The sequence below is a fragment of the Chiloscyllium punctatum genome, chromosome 3 (genome assembly GCF_047496795.1).
Source record: "Chiloscyllium punctatum isolate Juve2018m chromosome 3, sChiPun1.3, whole genome shotgun sequence".
Taxonomy (NCBI): Eukaryota; Metazoa; Chordata; class Chondrichthyes; order Orectolobiformes; family Hemiscylliidae; genus Chiloscyllium; species Chiloscyllium punctatum.
Window position 1 is genome coordinate 40,343,233 of NC_092741.1, and position 8,005 is coordinate 40,351,237.

Sequence of the window (8,005 nt, forward strand, 5' to 3'; positions counted from 1 at the left end):
TGGACAAGTTAGGTGAGTGGTCAGATGCATGGCAGATGCACTTTAATGTGGATAAATGGATGCTTATCCACTTTGGTGGCAAGAACAGGAAGGCAGATTACTACCTAAATGGAATCAATTTCGGTCAAGGGACAGTACCGAGAGATCTGGGGGTTCTTGTACACCACTCAATGAAGGTAAGCATGCAGGTACAGCAGGTAGTGAAGAAGGCTAATAGCATGCTGGCCTTCATAACAAGAGGGATCGAGTACAGAAGCAAAGAGGTTCTTCTGCAGGTGTACAGGGCCCTGGTGAGACCACACCTGGAGTACTGTGTGCAGTTCTGGTCTCCAAATTTGAGGAGAGACATTCTGGCTATTGAGGGAGTGCAGCGTAGGTTGACGAGGTCAATTCCTGGAATGGCGGGATTACCTTACACTGAAAGACTGGAGCGACTGGGCTTGTGTACCCTTGAGTTTAGAAGACTGAGAGGGGATCTGGTTGAGACATATAAGATTATCAAAGGATTGGACACTCTGGCGGCAGGAAACGTGAGTGCCGAAACAGAGGACACAGCTTAAAAATACGGGGTAGACCGTTTAGGACAGAGATGAGGAGAAACGTCTTCACCCAGAGAGTGGTGGCTGTGTGGAATGCTCTGCCCCAGAGGGCAGTGGAGGCCCAGTCTCTGGATTCATTGAAGAAAGAGTTGGACAGAGCTCTCAAGGATAGTGGAATCAAGGCTTATGGAGATAAGGCAGGAACAGGATACTGATTAAGGATGATCAGCCATGATCATATTGAATGGTGGTGCAGGCTCCAAGGGCAGAATGGCCAACTCCTGCACCTATTGTCTATTGTCCTCCTTTCCTGACTGCCAGCCGCAGACAGCGTGCAGCCCCAATCCCTTTCTTTCCGTCTTTCTTGCTGATTTTGGTAGCGCTCCGCTCTCCTCCCCTCCCTGTCTCCTGCCTGCAGGAGACTGATGCCAGGCACAGCGGCAGCAAAAATAACCTGTCGCTGCATTGCGTGCGTGGCCCAACACGAGTGCAGAGGGGTGACTTGAGCAGCCCCTGCTGGCGGAAAAAGCCTACTGCACCTGGTATTCCCAGGCGGTCTCCCATCCAAGTACTAACCAGGCCTGAGTCTGCTTAGTTTCCGAGATCAGACGAGATCGGGCGCTTTCAGGCTAGTATGGCCGTAGGCGCTGGCCCCTGCCTTTTCTCCCCACTTCAAGGCGTGCTGGCCAGCCACATTTTCTTTGCTGCTCTTTCTCTTGATCCCCTTTGTTTTTTTTTTCTCTCTTTTCTCTTTGCTCTTCCTCCTCCGTGCGTGCTTCCCTCCCTCCCTCCCCCCCTCCAGCTAGCCCTTGCCCACCAGGCTCCTGTCGTCTCCCACATCCCCACACAGGCCAACTGCAAGACCTCCCCCTGCTTCATAGGGCTGCAGCCTGCATTCTCTCATCCTTCCACACTCCTCCACGCCTCCATTTCGGAATGGCAGGTAGTGACCAGTGGGGTACCGCAGGGATCAGTACTGGGACCGCAGCTTTTTACAATATATGTTCATGATATAGAAGATGCTATTAGCAATAACATTAGCAAATTTGCTGATGATACTGAGCTGGGTGGCAGGGTGAAATGTGATGAGGATGTTAGGAGATTACCGGGTGACCTGGACAAGTTAGGTGAGTGGTCAGATGCATGGCAGATGCACTTTAATGTGGATAAATGGATGCTTATCCACTTTGGTGGCAAGAACAGGAAGGCAGATTACTACCTAAATGGAATCAATTTCGGTCAAGGGACAGTACCGAGAGATCTGGGGGTTCTTGTACACCACTCAATGAAGGTAAGCATGCAGGTACAGCAGGTAGTGAAGAAGGCTAATAGCATGCTGGCCTTCATAACAAGAGGGATCGAGTACAGAAGCAAAGAGGTTCTTCTGCAGGTGTACAGGGCCCTGGTGAGACCACACCTGGAGTACTGTGTGCAGTTCTGGTCTCCAAATTTGAGGAGAGACATTCTGGCTATTGAGGGAGTGCAGCGTAGGTTGACGAGATCAATTCCTGGAATGGCGGGATTACCTTACACTGAAAGACTGGAGCGACTGGGCTTGTGTACCCTTGAGTTTAGAAGACTGAGAGGGGATCTGGTTGAGACATATAAGATTATCAAAGGATTGGACACTCTGGCGGCAGGAAACGTGAGTGCCGAAACAGAGGACACAGCTTAAAAATACGGGGTAGACCGTTTAGGACAGAGATGAGGAGAAACGTCTTCACCCAGAGAGTGGTGGCTGTGTGGAATGCTCTGCCCCAGAGGGCAGTGGAGGCCCAGTCTCTGGATTCATTGAAGAAAGAGTTGGACAGAGCTCTCAAGGATAGTGGAATCAAGGCTTATGGAGATAAGGCAGGAACAGGATACTGATTAAGGATGATCAGCCATGATCATATTGAATGGTGGTGCAGGCTCCAAGGGCAGAATGGCCAACTCCTGCACCTATTGTCTATTGTCCTCCTTTCCTGACTGCCAGCCGCAGACAGCGTGCAGCCCCAATCCCTTTCTTTCCGTCTTTCTTGCTGATTTTGGCAGCGCTCCGCTCTCCTCCCCTCCCTGTCTCCTGCCTGCAGGAGACTGATGCCAGGCACAGCGGCAGCAAAAATAACCTGTCGCTGCATTGCGTGCGTGGCCCAACACGAGTGCAGAGGGGTGACTTGAGCAGCCCCTGCTGGCGGAAAAAGCCTACTGCACCTGGTATTCCCAGGCGGTCTCCCATCCAAGTACTAACCAGGCCTGAGTCTGCTTAGCTTCCGAGATCAGACGAGATCGGGCGTTTTCAGACTAGTATGGCCGTAGGCGCTGGCCCCTGCCTTTTCTCCCCACTTCAAGGCGTGCTGGCCAGCCACATTTTCTTTGCTGCTCTTTCTCTTGATCCCCTTTGTTTTTTTTTTCTCTCTTTTCTCTTTGCTCTTCCTCCTCCGTGCGTGCTTCCCTCCCTCCCTCCCCCCCTCCAGCTAGCCCTTGCCCACCAGGCTCCTGTCGTCTCCCACATCCCCACACAGGCCAACTGCAAGACCTCCCCCTGCTTCATAGGGCTGCAGCCTGCATTCTCTCATCCTTCCACACTCCTCCACGCCTCCATTTCGGAATGGCAGGCAGTGACCAGTGGGGTACCGCAGGGATCAGTACTGGGACCGCAGCTTTTTACAATATATGTTCATGATATAGAAGATGCTATTAGCAATAACATTAGCAAATTTGCTGATGATACTGAGCTGGGTGGCAGGGTGAAATGTGATGAGGATGTTAGGAGATTACCGGGTGACCTGGACAAGTTAGGTGAGTGGTCAGATGCATGGCAGATGCACTTTAATGTGGATAAATGGATGCTTATCCACTTTGGTGGCAAGAACAGGAAGGCAGATTACTACCTAAATGGAATCAATTTCGGTCAAGGGACAGTACCGAGAGATCTGGGGGTTCTTGTACACCACTCAATGAAGGTCAGCATGCAGGTACAGCAGGTAGTGAAGAAGGCTAATAGCATGCTGGCCTTCATAACAAGAGGGATCGAGTACAGAAGCAAAGAGGTTCTTCTGCAGGTGTACAGGGCCCTGGTGAGACCACACCTGGAGTACTGTGTGCAGTTCTGGTCTCCAAATTTGAGGAGAGACATTCTGGCTATTGAGGGAGTGCAGCGTAGGTTGACGAGGTCAATTCCTGGAATGGCGGGATTACCTTACACTGAAAGACTGGAGCGACTGGGCTTGTGTACCCTTGAGTTTAGAAGACTGAGAGGGGATCTGGTTGAGACATATAAGATTATCAAAGGATTGGACACTCTGGCGGCAGGAAACGTGAGTGCCGAAACAGAGGACACAGCTTAAAAATACGGGGTAGACCGTTTAGGACAGAGATGAGGAGAAACGTCTTCACCCAGAGAGTGGTGGCTGTGTGGAATGCTCTGCCCCAGAGGGCAGTGGAGGCCCAGTCTCTGGATTCATTGAAGAAAGAGTTGGACAGAGCTCTCAAGGATAGTGGAATCAAGGCTTATGGAGATAAGGCAGGAACAGGATACTGATTAAGGATGATCAGCCATGATCATATTGAATGGTGGTGCAGGCTCCAAGGGCAGAATGGCCAACTCCTGCACCTATTGTCTATTGTCCTCCTTTCCTGACTGCCAGCCGCAGACAGCGTGCAGCCCCAATCCCTTTCTTTCCGTCTTTCTTGCTGATTTTGGCAGCGCTCCGCTCTCCTCCCCTCCCTGTCTCCTGCCTGCAGGAGACTGATGCCAGGCACAGCGGCAGCAAAAATAACCTGTCGCTGCATTGCGTGCGTGGCCCAACACGAGTGCAGAGGGGTGACTTGAGCAGCCCCTGCTGGCGGAAAAAGCCTACTGCACCTGGTATTCCCAGGCGGTCTCCCATCCAAGTACTAACCAGGCCTGAGTCTGCTTAGCTTCCGAGATCAGACGAGATCGGGCGTTTTCAGACTAGTATGGCCGTAGGCGCTGGCCCCTGCCTTTTCTCCCCACTTCAAGGCGTGCTGGCCAGCCACATTTTCTTTGCTGCTCTTTCTCTTGATCCCCTTTGTTTTTTTTTTCTCTCTTTTCTCTTTGCTCTTCCTCCTCCGTGCGTGCTTCCCTCCCTCCCTCCCCCCCTCCAGCTAGCCCTTGCCCACCAGGCTCCTGTCGTCTCCCACATCCCCACACAGGCCAACTGCAAGACCTCCCCCTGCTTCATAGGGCTGCAGCCTGCATTCTCTCATCCTTCCACACTCCTCCACGCCTCCATTTCGGAATGGCAGGCAGTGACCAGTGGGGTACCGCAGGGATCAGTACTGGGACCGCAGCTTTTTACAATATATGTTCATGATATAGAAGATGCTATTAGCAATAACATTAGCAAATTTGCTGATGATACTGAGCTGGGTGGCAGGGTGAAATGTGATGAGGATGTTGGGAGATTACCGGGTGACCTGGACAAGTTAGGTGAGTGGTCAGATGCATGGCAGATGCACTTTAATGTGGATAAATGGATGCTTATCCACTTTGGTGGCAAGAACAGGAAGGCAGATTACTACCTAAATGGAATCAATTTCGGTCAAGGGACAGTACCGAGAGATCTGGGGGTTCTTGTACACCACTCAATGAAGGTCAGCATGCAGGTACAGCAGGTAGTGAAGAAGGCTAATAGCATGCTGGCCTTCATAACAAGAGGGATCGAGTACAGAAGCAAAGAGGTTCTTCTGCAGGTGTACAGGGCCCTGGTGAGACCACACCTGGAGTACTGTGTGCAGTTCTGGTCTCCAAATTTGAGGAGAGACATTCTGGCTATTGAGGGAGTGCAGCGTAGGTTGACGAGGTCAATTCCTGGAATGGCGGGATTACCTTACACTGAAAGACTGGAGCGACTGGGCTTGTGTACCCTTGAGTTTAGAAGACTGAGAGGGGATCTGGTTGAGACATATAAGATTATCAAAGGATTGGACACTCTGGCGGCAGGAAACGTGAGTGCCGAAACAGAGGACACAGCTTAAAAATACGGGGTAGACCGTTTAGGACAGAGATGAGGAGAAACGTCTTCACCCAGAGAGTGGTGGCTGTGTGGAATGCTCTGCCCCAGAGGGCAGTGGAGGCCCAGTCTCTGGATTCATTGAAGAAAGAGTTGGACAGAGCTCTCAAGGATAGTGGAATCAAGGCTTATGGAGATAAGGCAGGAACAGGATACTGATTAAGGATGATCAGCCATGATCATATTGAATGGTGGTGCAGGCTCCAAGGGCAGAATGGCCAACTCCTGCACCTATTGTCTATTGTCCTCCTTTCCTGACTGCCAGCCGCAGACAGCGTGCAGCCCCAATCCCTTTCTTTCCGTCTTTCTTGCTGATTTTGGCAGCGCTCCGCTCTCCTCCCCTCCCTGTCTCCTGCCTGCAGGAGACTGATGCCAGGCACAGCGGCAGCAAAAATAACCTGTCGCTGCATTGCGTGCGTGGCCCAACACGAGTGCAGAGGGGTGACTTGAGCAGCCCCTGCTGGCGGAAAAAGCCTACTGCACCTGGTATTCCCAGGCGGTCTCCCATCCAAGTACTAACCAGGCCTGAGTCTGCTTAGCTTCCGAGATCAGACGAGATCGGGCGTTTTCAGACTAGTATGGCCGTAGGCGCTGGCCCCTGCCTTTTCTCCCCACTTCAAGGCGTGCTGGCCAGCCACATTTTCTTTGCTGCTCTTTCTCTTGATCCCCTTTGTTTTTTTTTTCTCTCTTTTCTCTTTGCTCTTCCTCCTCCGTGCGTGCTTCCCTCCCTCCCTCCCCCCCTCCAGCTAGCCCTTGCCCACCAGGCTCCTGTCGTCTCCCACATCCCCACACAGGCCAACTGCAAGACCTCCCCCTGCTTCATAGGGCTGCAGCCTGCATTCTCTCATCCTTCCACACTCCTCCACGCCTCCATTTCGGAATGGCAGGCAGTGACCAGTGGGGTACCGCAGGGATCAGTACTGGGACCGCAGCTTTTTACAATATATGTTCATGATATAGAAGATGCTATTAGCAATAACATTAGCAAATTTGCTGATGATACTGAGCTGGGTGGCAGGGTGAAATGTGATGAGGATGTTAGGAGATTACCGGGTGACCTGGACAAGTTAGGTGAGTGGTCAGATGCATGGCAGATGCACTTTAATGTGGATAAATGGATGCTTATCCACTTTGGTGGCAAGAACAGGAAGGCAGATTACTACCTAAATGGAATCAATTTCGGTCAAGGGACAGTACCGAGAGATCTGGGGGTTCTTGTACACCACTCAATGAAGGTCAGCATGCAGGTACAGCAGGTAGTGAAGAAGGCTAATAGCATGCTGGCCTTCATAACAAGAGGGATCGAGTACAGAAGCAAAGAGGTTCTTCTGCAGGTGTACAGGGCCCTGGTGAGACCACACCTGGAGTACTGTGTGCAGTTCTGGTCTCCAAATTTGAGGAGAGACATTCTGGCTATTGAGGGAGTGCAGCGTAGGTTGACGAGGTCAATTCCTGGAATGGCGGGATTACCTTACACTGAAAGACTGGAGCGACTGGGCTTGTGTACCCTTGAGTTTAGAAGACTGAGAGGGGATCTGGTTGAGACATATAAGATTATCAAAGGATTGGACACTCTGGCGGCAGGAAACGTGAGTGCCGAAACAGAGGACACAGCTTAAAAATACGGGGTAGACCGTTTAGGACAGAGATGAGGAGAAACGTCTTCACCCAGAGAGTGGTGGCTGTGTGGAATGCTCTGCCCCAGAGGGCAGTGGAGGCCCAGTCTCTGGATTCATTGAAGAAAGAGTTGGACAGAGCTCTCAAGGATAGTGGAATCAAGGCTTATGGAGATAAGGCAGGAACAGGATACTGATTAAGGATGATCAGCCATGATCATATTGAATGGTGGTGCAGGCTCCAAGGGCAGAATGGCCAACTCCTGCACCTATTGTCTATTGTCCTCCTTTCCTGACTGCCAGCCGCAGACAGCGTGCAGCCCCAATCCCTTTCTTTCCGTCTTTCTTGCTGATTTTGGCAGCGCTCCGCTCTCCTCCCCTTCCTGTCTCCTGCCTGCAGGAGACTGATGCCAGGCACAGCGGCAGCAAAAATAACCTGTCGCTGCATTGCGTGCGTGGCCCAACACGAGTGCAGAGGGGTGACTTGAGCAGCCCCTGCTGGCGGAAAAAGCCTACTGCACCTGGTATTCCCAGGCGGTCTCCCATCCAAGTACTAACCAGGCCTGAGTCTGCTTAGCTTCCGAGATCAGACGAGATCGGGCGTTTTCAGACTAGTATGGCCGTAGGCGCTGGCCCCTGCCTTTTCTCCCCACTTCAAGGCGTGCTGGCCAGCCACATTTTCTTTGCTGCTCTTTCTCTTGATCCCCTTTGTTTTTTTTTTCTCTCTTTTCTCTTTGCTCTTCCTCCTCCGTGCGTGCTTCCCTCCCTCCCTCCCCCCCTCCAGCTAGCCCTTGCCCACCAGGCTCCTGTCGTCTCCCACATCCCCACACAG

General features: G+C 51.9%; 5 non-coding genes across 5 annotated transcripts; all 5 read right to left on the bottom strand.

The window, feature by feature from the left end:
- Window positions 1-1,066: 1,066 nt before the first annotated feature.
- LOC140469783 (5S ribosomal RNA) lies at window positions 1,067-1,185 on the bottom strand. Its single transcript, XR_011956229.1, has one exon. It is a non-coding gene; the product is annotated as a 5S ribosomal RNA (ribosomal RNA).
- Window positions 1,186-2,720: 1,535 nt separating this feature from the next.
- Window positions 2,721-2,839, bottom strand: LOC140475016 (5S ribosomal RNA). The gene has a single exon (XR_011959617.1). It is a non-coding gene; the product is annotated as a 5S ribosomal RNA (ribosomal RNA).
- A 1,535-nt stretch (window positions 2,840-4,374) lies between these two features.
- On the bottom strand, window positions 4,375-4,493 carry LOC140475026 (5S ribosomal RNA). Its single transcript, XR_011959627.1, has one exon. It is a non-coding gene; the product is annotated as a 5S ribosomal RNA (ribosomal RNA).
- A 1,535-nt stretch (window positions 4,494-6,028) lies between these two features.
- On the bottom strand, window positions 6,029-6,147 carry LOC140475037 (5S ribosomal RNA). Its single transcript, XR_011959637.1, has one exon. It is a non-coding gene; the product is annotated as a 5S ribosomal RNA (ribosomal RNA).
- Window positions 6,148-7,682: 1,535 nt separating this feature from the next.
- LOC140475047 (5S ribosomal RNA) lies at window positions 7,683-7,801 on the bottom strand. The gene has a single exon (XR_011959644.1). It is a non-coding gene; the product is annotated as a 5S ribosomal RNA (ribosomal RNA).
- Window positions 7,802-8,005: the final 204 nt, after the last annotated feature.